Consider the following 24,094-nt stretch of genomic DNA (forward strand, 5'->3'; position numbering starts at 1 on the left):
CCCAGTAATGTGTGGAAGTGGTGACAGTTATGTCAAAAATAGCAAATATACCATTACTTTCTTCCTGCTCATTCCACTTCATGAAATCCAATTAATCAAGGACGAATTTGGTCTTCTAGAGAAAGTTTCAGTGACTACTGAAGTAAAAGATGATTGCTTCTGAAAAGTTTGCTTTGGATAATAGTTGATGTCTGTCTGTACATTAAGATAGATTTTGCAACTGTCCATTTCACTAGATTTTATTTTTGGTCATAAATGGATGAAAATTTATTGTATTTTTTTTAATCCCCAAGCTTAGAGGCCTTCCCAGGTGGTAAAGAACCTGCCTGCCAGTTCAGGAGACTTAAGAGACACAGGTTCAACCCCCTGGGTCAGGAAGATGCCCCTGGAGGTGGGCATAGCAATCCACTCCAGTATTCTTGCCTGGAGAATCCCATGGACAGAGGAGCTTGGTGGGTTACAGTCCATAGGGTTGCACAGAGTCAGACATGACTGAAGCGACTTAGCAGGCACACACACCAAACTTAGAATATATGACAATTTTTTAGTTAATTTAAAAATGCCTTTTAAATAGACTGTGGCTGCCAAAAGGTAGGGTATGGATTGGCATTTGGGGATTAGCAGATACAAACTATTATTTCTAGAATGGATAAATAAGGTCCTACTGTATAGCACAGGGAACTATATTCAATATCCCACGATATACTGTAATGGAAAATAATGTGAAAAAGGATGTATATATATGTATAACTGAATTACATTGCTGTACAAATACTTTGCTAATGCTTCAATTAAAAAAATGAAATAAAGAGCCTTGTAATCATTTTTCTTATATAATAGCTTTCACATTTTATACATGGACAGATATTCTCAGGAATATTGTAAAATTTAAGTATCATTTATTATTGCCTAACATTTTGAGATCAAAAACATTAAGAAGAGGAAAAGATAAATAGGTTTGTAAAAATGTTACCTAAACCAGGTTCTTTTTGGTAAAGCTTGACTGATGTTGGTATTTTATAATAAAAACAGTGTTTCATGCTACTCACTGAATAGTATTCCCCTCTAATAAAGATCTAAGAAACTACATCTATAAAAAAAAAAAAATACTCAGTTCCTTATGATAGGGTAAGTGCAGAGAACTTTCTTTTCCAATCAGTCAAGCCAGTTAAAAAAGTGAAAACAAAAAGAGTTTCTTGTTCATGTTTCCACTAACAGTCTTAGGTAGGCTGGAAAGTGACTCTCACCCTGTGAATGGGCATCTGCTTTTATTTCTCCTAGCCTCCTTGCTCCTGTCCTGCTGAAAACAAACATGCCTTGAGAAAATGCCCAGACACAGTGATCTTATTGTGCCAGTCTTAGGGCGGTTAGATGATTGAAAAGCAACAACATGCTCCACAGATGTGGAAACTGTGTAATTCTGAGCTTCCTCCAGGAAAGAATGAGCTTTGATAGGCTGGAACTAAAGCTTTCTAAAGGTGTAAAATAACCATGAATTTCCTTTTACTATGGACAACTATTTCAGATATTCCCAACCAATTTAGGCATGGTGGCTAACAGCTGTTCATAATTTTCCTGCCTTTGAGTACATATGCCTTCTAATAAGAGCAAGGGGTACATTCCTCACTCTCTTCTTTTAAGTTATAGCTATATTATTTTTGCTTAGCATCTGGTTCACTATCTACGTGATTTGGTAAAATTTTCAGATTTATGAAGGACATACAGAAGTAACAACTTATTTCTTTTAGAAGTTTGAATTTTGAGTCAAAAATACATTGTGTTTTTTTTTTTTTTTTAATTTCTACATGCGAGTGAAGTGAGTGAAGGTGGCTCAGTCGCGTCTGACTCTTGGCGATCCCATGAAATAAAGTCCATGGAATTCTCCAGGCCAGAATACTGAAGTGGGTAGTAGTTCCCTTCTCCAGGGGATCTTCTCAATCCAGGGATCAAACCCAGGTATCTGGCTTTGCAAGTGGATTCTTTATCAGCTAAGCCACCAAGGAAACCCAATTTGTACATATTGAACACAAATTTATATTATGTACATAGGTTGAGATGTCTTACAATTTTTTTTACAGTTTTAAGGACAATCATTTAAACCATATGAATCAATATGCCTTGAGCCACAACCCACATAAATTAGAGTACTTCCCAATTTCATTTTATTTTATTTTTTAATTTAATTTTATTTAACTTTACAATATTGTATTGGTTTTGCCATATATCAAAATGAGTCTGCCACAGGTATACATGTGTTCCCCATCCTGAACCCTCCTCCCTCCTCCCTCCCCATACCATCACTCTGGGCCGTCCCAGTGCACCAGCCCCAAGCATCCAGTATCGTGCATTGAATTTGGACTGTTGACTTGTTTCATATATGATATTATACATATTTCAATGCCATTCTCCCAAATCATCCCACCCTGTCCCTCTCCCACAGAGTCCAAAAGACTGTTCTATACATCAGTGTCTCTTTTGCTGTCTCGTATACAGGGTTATTGTTACCATCTTTCTAAATTCCATATATATGCGTTAGTATACTGTACTGGTGTTTTTCTTTCTGGCTTACTTCACTCTGTATAATAGGCTCCAGTTTCATCCACCTCATTAGAACTGATTCAAATGTATTCTTTTTAATGGCTGAGTAATACTCCATTGTGTATATGTACCACTGCTTTCTTATCCATTCATCTGCTGATGGACATCTAAGTTGCTTCCATGTCCTGGCTATTATAAACAGTGCTGAGATGAACACTGGGGTACATGTGTCTCTTTCAATTCTGGTTTCCTCAGTGTGTATGCCCAGCAGTGGGATTGCTGGATCATAAGGCAGTTCTATTTCCAGTTTTTTAAGGAATCTCCACACTGTTCTCCATAGTGACTGTACTAGTTTGCATTCCCACCAACAGTGTAAGAGGGTTCCCTTTTCTCCACACCCTCTCCAGCATTTATTGCTTGTAGACTTTTGGATCGCAGCCATTCTGACTGGCATGAAATGCTACCTCAGAGTGGTTTTGATTTGCATTTCTCTGATAATGAGTGATGTTGAGCATCTTTTCATGTGTTTGTTAGCCATCTATATGTCTTCTTTGGAGAAATGTCTATTTAGTTCTTTGGCCCATTTTTTGATTGGGTCATTTATTTTTCTGGAACTGAGCTGTAGGAGTTGCTTGTATATTTTTGAGATTAGTTGTTTGTCAGTTGCTTCATTTGCTATTATTTTCTCCCATTCTGAAGGTCCATATGTGCGTGGATTTATCTCTGGGGTTTCTATTTTGTTCCATTGATCTATATTTCTGTCTTTGTGCCAGTACCATACTGTCTTGATGAGTGTGGCTTTGAATATAGTAAAGTTGCAGGATATAAAATCAACACACAGAAATCCCTTGCATTCCTACACACTAATAATGAGAAAATAGAAAGCGAAATTAAGGAAACAATTCCATTCACCATTGCAATGAAAAGAATAAAATACTTAGGAATATATCTACCTAAAGAAACTAAAGACCTATATATAGAAAACTATAAAACACTGGTGAAAGAAATCAAAGAAGACACTAATAGATGGAGAAATATATCATGTTCATGGATTGGAAGAATCAATATAGTGAAAATGAGTATACTACCCAAAGCAATCTATAGATTCAATGCAATCCCTATCAAGCTACCAACGGTATTCTTCACAGAGCTAGAACAAATAATTTCACAATTTGTATGGAAATACAAAAAACCTCAAATAGCCAAAGCTATCTTGAGAAAGAAGAATGGAACTGGAGGAATCAACCTGCCTGACTTCAGGCTCTACTACAAAGCCAATTTCATTTTAATTACACTCACTCAATAGAATTTTAGTCCAAAAAAAAATTGTGTACAATAGAACTAGAAAGCATTTTCATACACAGTTAGAAAGTCTGTTTTTTTCTCTGAATACGTAACAGTTTGAATATCTACTTGGAAGCTTTTTGTGTCTTTTGACCACAAGGTAACTTTTATAATAAGCATACAAAATTCTAGTATTAATTCAGATTTCTGAAATTGGCTTCAATCTAAGAAACGTTAACGCCACAGATGACAAAGGTCTAGCATACAATATTCTATACATACTGCTCAATAAGTGTAAATAGGAGAAGATGGTGATGAGTGTATGTGTGGTAAACTTTTGATACTAGCTATAAATTTAGCGTGAATTTCTGGAAATAGGAATCATTTAGTACTAGTAAGTTGTCCCCCTCAAACATATTAATCTATCAAAGTGGAAATTAATTGCCTTGGTTTCAGGGGACAATTTGTACCCATGCAGCTTTATATGGGAAAAGTACTTATGGAATTTAAATAGCTGACTGAATCTACTTGTGTACCCTGAAAATCATTTATAATCAGCATTTCAATAAATCACCCTTTACATTCAATCGAGGGAAAATTAAGAGAATTGAGGTCCTGTATGTTCTTTAGATAATTTTTTACTTGGAAGGCTTTTTACTAGTTTGCTTTGAGAACTCAAATTGATAAATTTAAAATGTTATTGCATTTGCTTGGATGATCATATTTCATCATTACAATCAAGAAGTATTATTATTTTATAAAACACATCTAATTAAAAACTACATGATGCAACAAAATGTAAAATGCAAAGCTCGATTCACTACACGTACGTTTCCAACACATTTTCAAAAATTGACCTATTTCTGTTTTGTTTCTGAAGAAGAATGCTCTAAAGAATGAAAGACTGTCTTTAAAATATTTTAACAGTGATGGTGATAGAAAGAATAGAATATTAGGAAATGCTTTGATACTTTAATTTCAATCATCAGTGTTATTACTAATATTGAAATGTATATTTTACACAAAAAAGTTAATTCATGTCACTGTTATTAAAATTCCTTTGTATTTTTTCAAAAATAACTTCTCTTATAGAAAATTTGGCTTTGAAGAATCTAATTTTAAACAACCTCAAATTCAGTGTTGAACCTAATAAATGGAATTCAACCATAATTTTTAAAGTCACATTTTAGTATTTTAATTGTATGAAGGATTAACATATTTTCTTATTCTGATATGTAAAATTTCTCACGATTCAAATTGAATATAAAAATATAAAACTATTTAAAATTAAGAAAATGATGTGTTTATTTCTTCAAATAATATTTGGATTCAGTTATATTTTTAAAATATAAAATTCATAAATAATAAACTATATTATACCCTTCTACAAAAATACTACCCTACTACAAAAATAATTAAAAATTATTTTTGAATCTAAATATAGAAGAGGTTTATGTTTATTTTTCTCTGACAAATAAATGATTCCTTTACAAAGCAATGGATCCACACAGGGATCACAATGGACAACATTACCTTCTCACGTCAATCAAAATAATAGTAACTAATATCAATAATAATAAATTAATAATAACTAAACAAGTCATCGGAGAAGGCAATGGCACCCCACTCCAGTACTCTTGCCTGGAAAATCCCATGGACGGAGGAGCCTGGTGGGCTACAGTCCATGGGGTGGCACAGAGTCGGACACGACTGAGGCGACTTAGCAGCAGCAGCAGCAGCAGCAAACAAGTCATAAATGATAAAATTTAAATGAAAATACTATTTACTAAAATATTTATCCTAAGTAGTCAGAGGGACTCTTTATCAATGTTTTGGGTAATATTTATGTCATGGTTGCAAAATGTAAAGTCATATATTATCAAAATCACAAATTGCCATAGGTTTTAGAAACTTGAACCAACTTGCTGGTAAAGTGGTATAATTGAAATTCATTTGTTAAAAAGGGTCTCTGTAGAGGGAATATTAGCAAAAAAATAAAAAATAAATATACTAAGGAAGTAAAAAAACTTTTGTGCTTCCTTTTTCAAAAATACTTTTATTATGAAAAACCATGTTTTTCGCTGAGCTCAGTGCATCATATCACAGGGGAAGAAGAAGGCTTAATAGCATGAAAAGAAAATTTCAAAATCTGTACTTTTATAAGAGCATTCATTTAGATCAGGCCAGATTGGCATGCAAAACCACTTCCAACCAAATGAGTCAATTGAGATAACATTTATTTATTGAAATGAATGTGTTTTTCAAAATCAGTGAGACTTTTATAATCCAGTAAGGAAACAAAAAAAAAACAAAAACTGGTCTAGGGACTTCCCTGGGCTTGCTTTGTGGCTCAGCTGGTAAAGAATCTGCCTGCAACATGGGAGACCAGGTTTGATCCCTGGGTGGGAAAGGGCCCATGGAGAAGGGAAAGGCTACCCACTGCAGTATTGTGGCCTGGAGAATTCCATGGACTGTATAGTCCATGGGGTCACAAAGAGTTGGACATGACTGAGTGACTTTCACTTTCACTTTCAGGGACGTCCCTGGCAGTCTAGTGATTAAGCTTGCAATGCAAACTTCATGCTCACAATGCAGGGGGCATAGGTTCAATTCCTGGTCAGGGAAATAAGATCCCACATGCATCCCCCCCAAAAAAATTGGTTTAATTTCTTAGTCCTATTTTTATCCCCAAAACAGATACTTTATTTTAAAAACCAAACTATTAATTGAATTTATTATTCTATTTTAAGGATGTTGACAAATAGAAGACAGCCATAATTAAGATAGGGCAAAGGAACCCCAAACTCTGCCTTGTTAGCTTTGTCTTCAATAAACCTGCATGAGTTATTCTCATTTTCCAGGAATTTCTGACAATCTTAATCTCATTTTTCCATCATCCAAATTGCCCACATAGGCAAAAATGGCCCAATCCTGGCTCCAGTGGGTCTAGTGAAGAAATGGCAAAAGTTGTAAGAATGGTCAATTGATTCTTATTTTGATAATCATTGATAAATTAAAAATTATAAAGGCAATCACTCCCAAAAAACAAAAATGAAATTCTACAAGGTTATATCTATTTACAAACTGATAAAACAGCTTGAACAATGAAAATGATTTAAAAGCAAACAAAAATTAAAGACACTATGAAAAAAAAAAATGACACTTTGAAAGGTTTATCTGGCAAGTGATTTGACCAATGACAGACATTAAGTCATATGCCTTTTTTATGTGTTATGAAACATCTTTTTAAACATGTTGATATTTGTAAATTGTTGGGATACACCCACAGAGAACTGTAAGTCTTATAACTGCCCAGTCTTGAGATAGGAGACAGCAAGAGAGACATGAATGGTTTATTGGATAGGGAATCCCATCTGTCTGAAGCAAAAGGTCCTAGAGCAACACCCCATCATGTATGGCAGACGGCCGGTAGGCAGAACACCACTTAACAGCAATCTCCCCACTCCTCTATTCAAAGGAGAAGGAGGCCACCATTATAGGGAGAATTGATGTTAGGTTGGCTCATCACTTACCAGGGAAATCAACAGCTATGGGAGGGGGCAACACATAGGCAGTTACTGATTAAGTCAAATGATTAAGTGGATTGGATAGTCATGTGAGTAGGGTGTAGGTGAAGTATGGACTGGTTGAGCAGAGAATGTACAGAGAGCAAGAGAACAGCCATCTTGAATGGCCTCACCATCCATAAACAAATATATGAACAATAGTTTTAAATATGCCCCTATTGCTGGAATTTTAAAAATGTTTTCACATATTATGTATAGTATTTCAATAGTTGTTTAAAAGTTGAGAACCAATTGAAAGGAAAAAAGGTATCTAAAAGCAAAAAGTAAATTGCAAAGGGATGCTTCCTCCTTGGAAGAAAAGCTATGACAAACGTAGAGAGCATATTAAAAAGCAGAAACATTTCTTTGCTGACAAAGTTCCATGTAGTCAAAGCTATGATCTTTCCAGTAGTCATGTTTGAATGTAAGAGTTGGACCATAAAAAAAAGCTGAGCGCCGAAGAATTGATGCTTTTGAACTGTGGTGTTGGAGAAGATTCTTGAGAGTCCCTCAAGAGATCAAACCAGTCAATCCTAAAGGAAATCAACCCTGAATATTCATTGGAAGGACTGATACAGAAACTGAAACTCCAATACATTGGCCACTTGATGCAAAGAGCTGACTCCTAGGAAAAGACCCTGATGCTGGGAAAGATTGAAGGCAGCAGGAGTAAGTGATGACAGAGGATGAGATGGTTGGATGGCATCACCGACTCACTGGACATGAGTTTGAGCAATTTCCAGGAGATGGTGAAGGACAGGGAAACCTGGTATGGTGTAGTCCATGGGTTTGCAAAGAGTTGGATGCAACTGAACAACCACCACCAAAGGAATAAATTATTTTAGTGAATATCTATTGCTGTAAAATAATTGATTCTTCAAATTTCAGTGGCTTCAATTCAGCAGCTATTTTTTTTACTCACACTTCTACAATTTAGGTAGTGCTTGCTGGGAATAGTTTTCTCTGTTTCGATATGCATCATATGAAGAAATTTAACTGGAAAAATCACTTCCAAAGTGGCAACATCGTATGGCTGTTGTTGCTGGCTGTTGGCTAGAAGCAGAGCTGAGGATATTCGAAAGATTATATCCTATAAATCAATATTTTATAATTAATATAAATTAAGATTAGACTGGAAGAGTTTTTATATATTCCATGTTTGCAAAAAAAAATCTTTAAAAAACTTACTAATTCTACTTTTTTTTGATAACTATTTTTTCCTCAGTTGTGTTGAATCTCTCTCCTATCTCTTTCTGGTATATTTTGCTGTTCTTTGTAAGGCTTATTGGGGCTTCCCCAGTGGCTCAGTGGTAAAGAATCCACCTATAAAGTAGGATACATGGGTTCAATCCCTGGGTTAGGAAGATACCTTGAAGGAGATCATGACAATCCACTCCAGTATTCTTGCCTGCAGAATGCCATGGACTGAGGAGCCTGGTGGGCTATAGTTCATAGAGTTACAGAGTCAGACATGACTGAAATGACTGAGCACACACACATACACATATAGCCTATTAATGTGAATGTTATTTAACTTTTTATTCTCTATTTTTAAATATAGAAAATAGTCAAAATTATGCTTGAGTTTTCTTTTTTCTTTTTGCAGTCTATTTGCTTTACAATGTTGTTAGTTTCTGCTGTACAGTAAAGTGAATTAGCCAAAACATACATATATCCCCTCTTCCTTGGATTTCTTTCCCATTTCAGTTACTACAAAGTATTGAGTAGATTTTCCTGTACTATACAGTCAGCTCTCATTTGTTATCTATTTTATATATAGTCTTGCATATATGCAAATCCCAATCTCCCAGTCCATCCCACACCCTCCTTCCCACCCACCACCTTGGTATCCATCTTTGTTCTCTACATCTGTATGCCAATTCCTGCTTTGCAAATAAATTCATCTATACCACTTTTCTAGATTCTACGTATAAGTAATGTTATATGATATTTGCCTTCCCAGGTGGAACTACTGGTAAAGAACCTGCCTGCCAATGCAAGAGACATAGGAGACGCGGGTTTGATCCCTGGGTCGGGAAGATCCCCTGGAGGAGAAAATGGCAACTCACTTCAATATTTCTTGCCTGGAGAATCTCATAGACAGAGGAGCCAGGCAGGCAACAGTCCACAGGGTCGCAAAGAGTCAGACACAACTGAAGCAACTTAACACACATACGATATTTTCTTTTCTTTCTCTGACTTACTTCACTCTGTATGACAGTCTCTAGGTCCATCCATGTCTCAGCAAATGGCACAGTTTTGTTCTTTTTCATGGTTGAGTAAGTTTCCATTGTTTACATCTTCTTAATCCATTCCTCTGTTGATGGACTTTTAGGTTACTTCCATGTCATGACTATTGTAAATAGAGCTGCAATGATAATTGAGGTTCATGTATCTAGAGTTTTGGACATATACATTTTACAAGGATGTTAGCTGCTAAATAATCAGTCATCATAATTTGCTTCCTATTTTATACAGTACTCTAGCAGAGATATCCTGCCTTGTTCCTTTTCTGTATTTATTTTCAATTTATTGAGGTATTCTTTTAACATCTAATTTTGAATATTTAAATTTAACAATGGGAACTATACAGTTTCTTCTTTGAGAAATGCATCAAGGTTTCATTTATGATGTGATCAAAATGCACTTTTTTGAAGGATTTTTCATGAGCTATTTATAAAAGTTATATTCTCAGTGTTTAGTTGCTAGGCTCAATGAAGTGAGGTGAAAGTCGTTCAGTAGTGTCCGATTCTTTGTGACTCCATGGGCTATACAGCCCATGGAATTCTCCAGGTCAGAATACTGGAGTGTGTAGGCTTTCCCTTCTCCAGGGGATCTTCCCAATCCAGAGATCAAACCCAGGTCTCACCCATTGCAGGCAGATTCTTTACCAGCTGAGCCGCAAGGGAAGCCCAAGAATACTGGAGTGGGTAGCCTATCCCCTTCTCCAGGGGATCTTCCCTATCCAGGAATTGAACCATGGACTTCTGGATTGTAGGTGGATTCTTTACCTACTGAGCTATCATCAACACTTCCCCTTTAATTTAACATGTTACTCAAATATGTTCTTTTATTCTGTGTATTATATCAATTACTTGATTGACTCAAGTTTTTAATATATAACAATTGTTACAGCAGACTCATGGTTGAGAACTGATATAAAGCAACATCTCTTTTGCAAAATGCAATATTTTAATTCAAATTAATGCTCAATTAGTATCTGGCAAAATATAATCTGAAAAAATCCATTCACTGTAAATCCATACAAATGAAAGATCATTTTATGATTTCTTTATTACTATAGAATAGTCAAGATCTCATCAGTCTCTTACATCTAGAATCACTCTGTGCCTCAATCCTAAATTATATATTGCTTCTGGTTGCAAAAATATTTTATATCTGAATTTTGTTTGTCTCCCACTAATATTAAAAAATACTTAAGGAATATTCTTTGAACGTACTAAGACTCTGAATGTACTAAGATTAAGTGACAGTTTTCATTTTATTCATAGAAAGCCTCTTCCTATACGTGCAGTAGCTAATGTTTAATGCTATAATATCCTTTTGATAAAACACAGCTTAAATATTTATATTTTTATGACTTCATCAATTGTACAAATCATTTTATCCACCTGGATATAAAGCATAAAAATAACTATATTAATCATATCATTAATAGCATTGCAGTCTTAGCATGTTTATTAAAACCCCATATCCTGTCTTTCTGACTCTCATTTTGCAGAATAGACCTTAGGATTTATTTTTACAATGTTATTATAATTTTCATTAGAAGACTATTACTTATTTCAATTAGTATTATAGCACAGCAACTGCTAATTAAATAATTATGATTCCTAATTTTCTTATTGATATTAAAAAATTAATGACATATCTATATGAATTATTAGCAAAGTCACAACTATTGGAAAATGACTCATGATATTTCTATGGAACAGAAGAACACTTTCTCTGTGAATTTCATTAACATAGATATTTTTCTGTCTTCTTGGTTTGGAATTATGCTTTGTCACAAGGCAATTTCAGTGTGAATTAAATGCTTCCTAAGTAATATAAATATATTATTGCAGCCAGGGTTCACTAATAGCTAATTATTCTTATACACAAGCCTCCATAGTAGAATTTGTGAGATTTGTAGATATACTTTAATGTCATTTCAATAAATGTTACCCCTGTAACCCAAAATAAGTCTAAATGTTGGGGATGGTTTGCTGGGCTTCCAGAACTATTGTAAAAGTGGAACAGACTCTGTTTTTTTGTTTTTTCTTTCTACAAAGCATGTTTATATTTTAAGCTTACTACTGCATTATTATTTGTAAGTTCATTTCTTTCTTTTATTCTAGTTATAAATATTATTTTCGTCTTCAGTCTTCAGCAGGGTACTTTTCCCTCTCAAACATAACTATGTACTTTATCAGAGAATGAATCAATTTTATTGTCATCTGTGGGAAATAAAGCACTACATTTAATTTCCCCAGGTAAAGACACATACCAAAGACACATTTTATTATATCCTTTACTTTAGAATTTAGAATATTAGTACTTTGTTAATGGTATTGCCATAGTTTTCATCTGTTTTTAAAGATCCTATATACATATGGGAAATTTTAATGCTAACCTTATATTCCTTCCAAAAAAATCTACTCATCTTGATAATTAGACAAACATACACACACTTTTAATGTCTCTGTAATGAAAAGTTAATCTAAATATATGTCAGAATGTCATGAGCTAGATTTGTGATAGCAGATCTCTTGACTAGAATCCTGTGTTCTCCATTTACTACCTATTCATTCTTTGCAAGCTACTAAATCTTTCCAAGGTTTGAAATTCTTGTCTGTTCAATATAACTTTTATCCAGGGCCATTGTGAAGATTTAGGGAGATAACACACAAAAAAGGTAATGTACTAGTACTATGTAAGCACTTGTTTCACATTAATTATCACTTTATTGTGGTATTTGTTAATATCAATATACTTTTAAATGGAAGGTAAGGATATGCATATAAATACATGTCTTTGGGGAAAGAATACCACAACTTAAGACAGCATAAAAGATGAATGTCATAAGGAAATCTAAACACGCCTTAGGTATTTCAAGAAGAGATCATTTTTAATCAATGCATCCTGAAAAGATTCTATGAATGAATAACATCTTTCCCAGGCATAAACAGATTTATGAGCTTATTTTTATATTAAAATAAAATACATGAATAATTAGATGACAAAGGAGTACTAGCAATAACACTAGGATTAGTACATATTTCTAAATAAAGAATGAATTTAATTAAATGTATATAAGCTTCTTGGGCTTCCCAGGTGACTCACTAGTAAACAATCCACCTGCCAATGCAGGAGACATAAGAGACTCCGGTTTGATCCCTGGGTTGGGAAGATCCTCTGGAGGAGGGCATGGCAACCCACTCTAGATTCTTACCTGGAGAATCCAGGGACAGAGGATCTTGGCAGGCTAGTGTCCATAGGGTGCCAGAGTCGGACACAATTAAAGGGACTTGGCATGCATGCACATAAAATCTTTATAATTTAATTCTCTATTATATTTGAGTCAAGTACAAAGTACAACTGTTACAGAAACCACTAACTGAAACCACCCACCTTGGCCAGGCACCATAGTAACCACTTGCCTGAGTTATCTTAAACAGAACATCCTGGTACAGAATGAAGAGCCAGTAAGCTACCACCAACTGGAAGAATTTGAGAAAGATCAAAAGGAGAGAGGAGACTCAGACCATATATCCTACCAGCCTCCCAGAATCCTTCTTGCTGGAATCCATCTTGGCTGAGCAATGTGTGAATGATTGGCCAGAGACAACTCTGAAACTAATCCAGCTACCATAAAGCCCCAAACTGTGAACCATGAGGCAGACCAGTTCTCTTGGGTTCCTTTGCTCTGCTGCTTTCTGCCTTTAGAATGCCTTCCCAACAAAGTCTCTTGCCTTGTCAGCACAGGTATCTCTTAGAACAGTTCATTTCTGAGTGTTAGACAAGAATCCACTCTGGGGCTCTGGAAGGAGCCATCATTTCCTGTAACATAATTGTTTTTAAAGTCACTGGTTAAAAAGTATATGAAATACTTCAGGAAACATTTCAATTGGCTGCTACACAGATAATAACCTTCAGCATGTGGTCATGAATTAAATGCAAAATAACATCAGGAGCCCTGCTTCAAGAAATAATTAGGCCTTCTGCAGAGTCATTCAGTAAAATTACATTATTGTGTTCAACTGAGACGAGCTGTGTAGAACTGTATTTGTAAAATATAATTGTAGGGACAGCTGGCCTGAAAAAGGAAGAATCTTAATAATATATGTTGCTGAGGTGGTTGGCTGTTTACTCCCCATTATGAGAGTGGTTGATAAGAAGAACAGTCATTGTTGCATGGGAAAGAGAAATTAATTCAGGAAAATAATGATGTAGCTTCTCATGCAGTTTAACTGAATTTTAAAAAGAAATGTATTGTTAGCCATGCAAGCAACATGCCTGAAGGATTTGTGCTCCTTGCTCCCACTTCTGAAGCTTGAAATCTTCAATGTGGCCTTGCTCAGTTGGCTTCTTCTTTTATTCTCTTAACTTCCCTCTTGTAATGTAAACATGGGAAAGAGAAAGTGGTAGAAGAACAAAGGATAAGCATACAAAATAGCTCCACTCCCTCTGCATAAAGCTTTAATAGGGAAATGGTACCACACTGAGATTTTATGAATAGATTGATAATGGCATGTTCATTTAAACCAAATGGGGAGCCGCTGTATGTTTTGCCATTTTTAAGTCAATTTCATTTTTACTTAAAGGCCTTCTACATTTTTTCCACCCTTTGTCAAGCAGGACAATTAATTTTATCATCATAGGCTTTCAGTGCATTATAAACTTACATGTGCTAAAATAAATGACTTGACACCCTCAGGATCATGAATTATACACATGACTACATGAAATAAGGGGACTAGTATTTCATATATAATTTACTGTCATGTAAATTAAACATAAATCAAAGGAAGACAAAGCAAAATTTAGCTGATTATTAACTCCAGAGAGAGCTCAGACTTAATACAACATTTGAAAGAAATTGACTTTTAATTGGCTTTTGATTACAAACAAATATCAAGTAAACATTTGCAATAACTATCCCTAAAATCAAAACATTAATAAATGTATATTATTAATTATTCATTGAAAGGCAGAAAACATTTCTCTTTTAAAGTTTTGGGGTGATTCATAGTTTTATTTGTAAAAACAAAGTTTCTATTTTCAGGTAAAATATCTCAATAAAAAGCTTTAATTCTTCAGGGAATATTTATCTAGGCATTATGTGCCAATCTCTGTTCCATGCAATAGACAAATACAGTACCCTCATGGAGGTGATATGCAAGAGGAAGGTGGAAATTTGTAATGCTAAGTTGTGTCCAACTCTTGTGACACCATGCTATAGCCTTCCAGGGATTTTCCAGGCAAGAATACTGGAATGGGTTGCCATTTCCTTCTCCAGGGGATCTTCCAGACCCAGGAATTGAACCCAGGTCTCCTGCATTGCAAGTGGATTTCTGCATTGCAAACAGATTTTTTTACCAACTGAGCTACGAGAGAAGCCCTTTGTAATGTCAGTAGTGATAAATGTACCAAGAAAAATTAAGCAGAGTAAGGAGATCAGTAAATCATGTATAAACAGGTTGGTCAGGGAAGACCTCTCTGAAGAGTTGACATTTAACCAGGGTACCATGTTTGATTCTGGTGTGGTTTTTCTTGGAGAATTATTTAATATTTTTATTATTCTGAAATGAAGGAGAAGCCAAAGCTCCCCAAAAAATCATAAGATATAAATGGAGGAATTCTGTTCTATTTATCACAGGAAACCAAGTCAGATCCCTTGGATATATATATATAGCTGAGTTTCACAGAATGCTTTTATTAACTTCACCTATACAGAAAATATGTTTACAAATGGAGCAGTGGGGGATATTTAAAACCAATTTTTAATTTATTATATCTTATGATGTTGTGGATTGAGAATTCAGGCAGAGCTCAGCTGGGCTGGAAAAGACCCTGATGCTGGGAAAGATTGAAATAGGAGGAGAGGGGATGACAGGATGAGATGGTTGTATGGCATCACTGATTCAATGGACATGAGTTTGAGCAAACTGGGAGATAGTGAAGGACAGGGAAGCCTGGTATGCTGCAGTTCAGGGAGTCAAAAAGAGTCAGTCAGACACAACTGAGTGACTGAACAACGACAACTTGGTTATGTTATTCTGTTGGTTTTGACCAAGGCCACCTTGGTACTCGGCAGCAGATAGGCTCATCTGAATGGCTCAAGGTGTCTTCACTCCCAAGTCTGGAGCCTTGGTGGGGATGACCAAAATGCTGAACTAGGCCAGGGGTTGCCAAGGAAGGTGCCCATATGTGCCAGTCAGCCTACTGGGCTCAGGGCACACAGAATTCTTGTGTAGTGGCTCAGGTCTACTTGAGAGAATGTTTCAAGAAGCAGTAAGTAGATGTTTCTAGCCTCTTAAGATCCAGACCCAGAACTTGCCCACAGCATCATGGTGGCTGTGTTAGTGATAAGAGTGGTCACAGTACTCACACAAACACATAGGCTCCAATTCCTCATGGGAGTAGAGTCAAAAGAGTTTGTGGCTGCCTTTAATCTGCCATACAATCCATTTGGAAAATTACAAAATTTACTCGAAAACAATGATCATAAACAAACTCACCTAAAACGATTGGATAGCTCTTTAGGATTTGTTGCATTTGGTATGTGTGCATGTTTGTGTGTATAGTGTTTGAACCAAACCTGAAATGACATTGGTACCATAAGAATATGAAATTTTCCCAGTTGTGTACTCTAGAACTCATAAATTAAAATCCAGCCGGAGAAACATTGCTTAATCTTATATTGAGTGTGGTGATATGGATCTACGAAATGCGGCAAATATCAATTCACTATTGGTATTTGTCTTATAAAAGGGGATTTATAGATGGTTTATTTTCACCTCAATGCAGATTTTAGGATCTTTTAACTCTTACATAAAGATACAATGACCACTAATGATATAATGATCTTTATTTTTAAATTCCCACTGAAAAAAATTATAACTATGATTTTGCTTCTATTTGACTTAAAGGCTGTGTTTTATCTGCTTGAGAATTAATTTGCAAACCACTCTTTTGGTAGCCCTGAGATGTCAATCTAATTAGTATGGTCTCAGTTTCTGATGTCTTCTTTGATAGATAATTCTAAATTCCAGGCAAATTACTTAAGAAAATTCACCTACAGGAGCAATAAAATCATCCAAGAATTTTCCCTAACTATGGCACATTTTTCATTCCCTTTCATTCACTAGGTCTACTTTAATAGGACAGATAAGATCACCAAGAATATCTGCTATAGCAATGGAAATCCTTAATTTGGGTAACTGTTAAGGACTTATAATAATTGGGATCTAATGTAGCTGCGAGTTAATATTTTTAAATAACTTTTCTCTGTAAAAGTGCTTTATCTTTAAACTGCCAAACTTTTACTAGGATATTGTTATAACTTTGTCAAATTAACATTTATTAAGTGGAGCAAAAAATACTGTTAGGTTCAACTGCAGACCTCAAGAAAATTGAACTAGAGAAGGTTATTACTCACAGGTCTTGGGGGAAATATATTACACTCTCAAGAAGTTACATGGATTTCTTTAGATATATGCTCAGGAGTGGGATTGCAGGATGCTCTGATATTGCAACCCTATGTACAATAGCCAAGACATGGAAGCAACCTAAATGTCCATTGACAGCTGAATGAATAAGGAAGATGTGATACATATATACACTGGAATATGGCATGCGTACTAAATTGCTTCAGTCACATCCAACTCTTTGTGAAGCTATGGACAGCAGCCTGCCAGGCTCATCTGTCCATGGGATTCTCCAGGCAAGAATACTGGAATGGGTTGCCATGCTCACCTCCAGGGGATTTTCCCAACCCTGGAATCGAATCCATATCTCTTATGTCTCCTGCCTTGGAGGTGAATTCTTTACCACTAGTGCTATAATGCCAATAACATGGATCAACCTAAAGATTATCATATAAAATGAAGTAAATCAGAGAAAAACAAATATTCTATAATATCATTTATATGTGAAATCTAAAAAAAAATGATACAAATGAATTTATATGCAAAACAGAAATAGACCAACAGGCATAGAAAACAAACTTACAGTTACTAAAGGGGAAAGAAAGGGTTTTCTTGTGGCTCAGATGGTAAAGAATCTGCTGGCAATGTTGGAAACTTGGGTTTGATCTCTGGGTCAGAAAGATCCCCTGGAGAATGGAATGGCAATCCACTCCAGTATTCTTGCCTGGAAAATCCCATGGACAGAGGAGCCTGGCTAGCTACAGTCCATGGGGTCGCCAAGAGTCAGACATGATTGAGTGACTAGCATACAAACACAAAGTGGAAAGTAGGGAGTAGGGATGATAAATCAGGAGATTGGGATTATCATATAAATACTACTATATATAGAAATAGATAAACAGCGTCCCACCACATAGCACAGGAAACTGTACTCAATATCCTATAATAATCTATAGAGAAAAGTTTTATATATATATATATATATATATATATACACACACACACACACACACACACACAGACACACACATATATGCAGGGCTTCACTGATAGCTCAGTTGGTAAAGATTCTGCCTGCAATGCAGGTGACCCTGGTTTGATTCCTGGATTGGGAATATCCACTGGAGAAGGGAAAGCCTACCCACTGCAGTATTCTTGGGCTTCCCTTGTGGCTCAGCTGGTAAAGAATCCACCTGCAATGAGTGAGACCTGGGTTTGATCCCTGGATTGGGAAAATCCCTGGAGAAGGGAAAGCCTACCCACTCCAGTATTCTGGCCTGGAGAATTTCATGGACTGTATAGAGCATGGAGTTACAAAGAGTCAGAAACCAACTGAGAGACTTTCACTTTAATTTCTACCACCCCCTCCACCCCACCACACGCCACTTAACCAAACAAAATGAATGAGGAGTAAACAATACCATGGAATAGCTTAGTTAAGCTCTCAACAGATATCTTAAATAACAACATGTAAAATTCTGTATAAAAAAGATCTTCATGACCCAGATAATCACGATAGTGTGACCACTCACCTAGAGCCAGACATCCTGGAATGTGAAGTTAACTGGGCATCATTTAGGGCATCACAAATTAGGAAGCATCACTACGAACAAAGCTAGTGGAGGTGATGGAATTCCAGGTGAGCTATTTCAAATCTTAAAAGATGATGCTGTGACAGTGCTTCACTCAATATGCCAGCAAATTTGGAAAACTCAGCAGTGGCCACAGGACGGGAAAAGGTCAGTTTTCATTCCAATCCAAAAGAAAGTCAATACCAAAGAACACTCAAACTACTGCACAAATGCCCTCCTCTCACACACTAATAAAGTAATGCTCAAAATTCTCCAAGCCAGGCTTCACCAATACGTGAACCATGAAATTTCAGACGTTCAAGCTGGTTTAAAAAAAGTCAGAGGAACCAGAGATCAAATGGCCAACATTCACTGGGTCATCAAAAAAAGCAAGAGAGTTATAGAAAAACATCTAATTCTTTCTGCAGTATTGACTAAGCCAAAGTCTTTGACTGTGTGGATCACAATAAACTGTGGAAAATTCTGAAAGAGATGGGAATACCAGACCACCTGACCTGCCTCTTGAGAAACCTGTACGCAGGTCAGGAAGCAACAGTTAGAACTGGACATGGAATAACAGACTGGTTCCAAATAGGAAAAGGAGTATGTCAAGGCTGTATATTGTCATCCTGCTTATTTAACTTATATGCAGTGTACATCATGAGAAACGCTGGACTGCATGAAGCACAAGCTGGAATCAAGATTGCTGGGAGAAATATCAATAACCTCAAATGTGCAGATGATACCAGCTTTATAGCAGAAAGCAAAGAAGAACTAAAGAGCCTCTAATGAAAGTGAAAGAGGAGAGTGAAAAAGTTGGCTTAAAACTCTAAACTGAGAAAACTAGGATCATGGCATCCGGTCCCATTACTTCATGGCAAATAGATGGGGAAACAGTGGAAACAGTGGCTGACTTTATTTGGGGCTTCAAAATCACTGCAGAAGGTGATTGCAGCCATTAAATTAAAAGACACTTACTCCTTGGAAGGAAAGTTATGACCGACCTAGACAGCATATTAAAAAGCAGAGACACTGCTTTTCCGACAAAGGTCTGTATAGTCAAAGCTATGGTTTTTCCAGTAGTTGTGTATGGATGTGAGAGTTGGACTATAAAGAAAGCTGAGTGCCGAAGAATTGATGCTTTTGAACTGTGGTGTTGGAGAAGACTCTTGAGAGTCCCTTGGACTTCAGAGATCCAACCAGTCCATCCTAAAGCAGATCAGTCCTGGGTGTTCATTGGAAGGACTGATGTTGAAGCTGAAATTCCAGTACTTTGGCCACCTGATGCAAAGAGCTGACTCATTTGAAAAGACCCTGATACTGGGAAAGATTGAGGGAAGGAGGAGAAGGGGACGACAGAGGATGAGATGGCTGGACGGCATCACCGACTCCATGGACATGAGTTTGGGTAAACTCCGGGAGTTGGTGATGGACAGGGAGGCCTGGCGTGCTGCGGTTCATGGGGTCACAGAGTCGGACATGACTGAGCGACTGAACTGAACTGAAAATTCTTGAACAGTATTGGCTCCACTATAACAGTTCTCTTGTTATCTAAAGTCCAGCCTGTTTGGACAGAAAGACCTACAGTTTTCATGAAATCACTTGAGATTTAATGAGGATTCCTATTTCTTTATATTCAGGAAATTTTGAAGATAGCTAGGTGCACTATTCCATAAGCAAATCACTAAGACCTTTCCTTTTATTTTTATTTTTTGCATTTGAAATCACTATGACACTAGGTGTGACGAGAGCCTATATTAATTTCATTGGATCTTTCAAGGTCTAACTTCTTATAGCTAATTTTTAAGGTAAATAACCTGGAAGACACATGCCTGCATGAGTTGGAAAACAATAATTCCACTTGCATTTTAGCTCATTTAACATACAAAAATTATTCAGAAACTGACCCAAAACACGTGCCAGTTGAAACAGATTAAAGAGGGAACAACTTTCTCTTCTCCTTGTTCTCATGGAACATTCTCATTTACTCTTTAAAATATGTCTCTAAATTTGACCTTGTCCAGGAAGTTGTAAGAACATAATCACAGTCTGTTCTCTGTGAATTGGGTGGGTCTGCTGGCCAACTTCTCTTCTGGCATTCCCAGACTCAAATTAGTCCCCCAATTAATTAATAACTACTTTAATTACTTTCTTGAAAAGCATATAAAAACATCATATCCCAGCCTTTACATTTCTGGCATTTAATGTCATACAATCACCTGGAGATGAAAATATCTGCCTGGCTTAGTTTCACAGTTACAGGAATATCTGGGTCTAGATATTTGGAAATATTTGAAAGCCTAAGTAAACTTTTTGTTTTTTTTCAAGTTTGTTCTTTTTCTTCTGGACTTTAGCATTAGATAAGTCTATTGAGAAATGATTTGATAACAAATGATTTTTATAGGAAGCAGTCAGAGCCTTGATCAATTCATAGGACAAATTCATAGCACTGAGTGTTCCATTAGATTTACCAATTTTATTTTCTAGAAGCCAAAGGTAATTTTTATAGTCATGAATCTATGAGCATTAAAAAATAAGAGTTAACTCTTACTGAGGTGTTACTCTAAGTGTTTCTTTGTATATTAACTCATTTAATCTTCATGATACCCCTAAAAGAAAAAGACATTTTGAAGGTGAATAAAAGAGTCATTCCCAAATACAGACGAGGATTCTGACCCAGGGAAGGTCATAAAGCTAACAAATGGTAGAATCAGGGTTTGAAGTCAGGCTATTCTTATCTGCAACACTTTCTTCCTCTCTGTATTAGATTTAGAAGGAAAAGTAAAAAAGTGAAAGTGTTAGTCACTCAGTCATGTCTGACTCTTTGCAACCCCATGAACTGTAGTCTGCCAGGCTCCTCTGTCCATAGAATTCTCCAGGCAAGAATAGTGGAGTGAGTAGCCATTCCTTTCTCTTGGGGATCTTCATGACCAGGGACTGAATCAGTGATTCTTTACCATCTGAGTCACCAGGGAAGCCCTGAATCAGGAAGAAACTATGTGTAAAATTTCAGTGGCCTTAAGATCAGTCATAACAGAACTAACATATCCAGAATTGCATTATGCAGTAGTCAAGGTTTCAGGTCTATGAACTTTGTTTATACTAAACAACACTTTACAGCATGTGGGAATATCTAACCATAACCTCTTTGGCAAAGGACAGTCCTTTCATAATTTCCCATGTGCAATATATGATAACCACTTGGACAGAAGTATGTGTGTGTGTGTGTGTGTGTGTGTGTGTGTATGTATACCTGTGTTGTACATAATAGGGAATACTATTTTGTTGCTATATTTTACAATATAATTTTCCTTTTAACTTTCCTTGTTCTGAGGGGTTTCTAAAAAGAAAAAAAAAAAAAAGATGAGTCAAATTACATCTGAGAATTTCTTTTTCCTAAATTAATGTTCTACTCTCGGTGACTTCATGAAGATATTCCAGAAACGCTGGGGCATGGTGGGGGAGGGGAAATCTTTAAAAGTTAGAAGTATTTCATGTTTTTGGTGTTCAACAACAAGGACTGTTTAAGTGATTGAAGTATTTCTAAGAAAAAGTAAAAAACCTGATGTCAAAGCAGTAATTGCTTTTCTTATATTTACAACTGATCATAGGACTTAAATGAATTTTGATCTTGTAGATATATAGCATTAGCTATATGACAAAATTTACTTTAAAAAACTTCCAAAATGATATTAAAAATTGCTTAAAAATTAATACTTAAACAGACTATGAAGATATTTCTTAAATACAATGACATAAATAATGAGACAACATTTTTCCTATTGGTTGTTTCTTATAACTTGTTGTAATGGAGACTTTCTTGTGGAATTAAAAAAAATTAGCACATGAACAAAAATACTAGATAATTTCTAGCATGAGTGAAATGACTAGCACATTTAACTTAAATTGTTATTACATGGTGTAATTTTTCTGCTCTGATGGGTAAGGTTTGGACTTATTAAAATATAAATTCAAAACTTTTGATTTGTAAATATAATAACTATGTCCTCAAATAGGTCATCCTTATGATCTCTTCTGAAGTGAACAGTGTTTTTTTCCCCCAGATATTTTTAGCTTTAGCATATGGTTAATGAATTGATAAATATAGAAATTACAGCTTCTATGGATATCATAAAAGATTTAATGCTCAGTTCAGTTCAGTTGCTCAGTTGTGTCTGACTCTTTGCGACCCCATGGACTGCAGCACCCCAGGCCTCCCTGTCCATCACCAACTCCCAGAGTTTACCCAAACTCATATCCATTGAGTCAGTGATGCCATCCAATCATCTCATCCTCTGTCGTCCCCTTCTCCTCCTGCCTTCAATCTTTCCCAGCATCAGGGTCTTTTCAAATGAGTCAGTTCTTCGCATCAGGTGGCCAAAGTATTGAACACTCCAGAATGATCTCCTTTAGGATGGACTGGTTGGATCTCCTTGCTGTCCAAAGGACTCTCAAGAGTCTTCTCCTACACCACAGTGCAAAAGCATCAATTCATCCACGCTCAGCTTTCTTGATAGTTTAACTCTCACATCCATACACGGCTACTGGAAAAACCATAGCCTTGACTAGAGGGACCTTTGTTGGCAAAGTAATGTCTCTGCTTTTTAATATGCTGTCCAGTTTGGTCATAAATTTTCTTCTAAGGTGTAAGCATCTTTTAATTTCATGGTTGCAGTCACCATCTGCTAGGTGTAGATATAAAAGAGGAGGGATTTTTAAGACATCTTGCCAATGTTTTGTGAGAACATCAGAAAGTCCCTGAGCTGGACCCATATGTTTTTCATCTTGAGTCTAGCACATTCTCTGACACATAGTAGGCAGTTAAAATACTTGTTGAATGGAAAAATGACCAAATGTCTGAATGTACTAAACTGCTCTTGCTTAGCATTTAGAGGTTATTTTTAAAACTGTTAAAGTGAGGAATATACTCATTGCAAACAGCCAACAATATTTTCCTTTCACAAATCTCCAAGGATTTTTGATAGGTATGTTAGTCCCCCAGCTTGCCAAAAACTTTAGTCACTGTTCTCTTTTTAATACCAGTACTGTGGATTTCTTTGGTTAAATCTCAAAGAAATTAAGTTTGTTCTTAAAGTTGTTCCCTTTGTGAAAATGTTAATTTACATGTTGAAATTTCCATTTTTAAAGTATCATTAACAGTTTGTATGCATGATGCCTGATGTGTGGGTGTGTGCTCAGTCTGATAGTTATGAGGAATTTTTTCTTAAAAAAATTCTGCCTATTAAGTATCATTTAACCATTATTTTATTTTACATAAATTTCACAACTCTAAGATGTAGGTATTATAATTGCATCCCTGTTAACCTAGACGCAGAGAAGTTAAAGAATCTGCCCTAGTTTATACCACTATTAACAGGGCCAGCCTTAGCAGATTCAAAATTATTGCCAGTATACTATGTTATGGTCTTTGAAAAGGCTATTTTTGCGGGCATGGTAGTATGTGTATGTACCACATTCATTG

This window comes from Bos indicus, chromosome 1 (assembly GCF_029378745.1).
Source record: "Bos indicus isolate NIAB-ARS_2022 breed Sahiwal x Tharparkar chromosome 1, NIAB-ARS_B.indTharparkar_mat_pri_1.0, whole genome shotgun sequence".
Classification (NCBI taxonomy): domain Eukaryota; kingdom Metazoa; phylum Chordata; class Mammalia; order Artiodactyla; family Bovidae; genus Bos; species Bos indicus.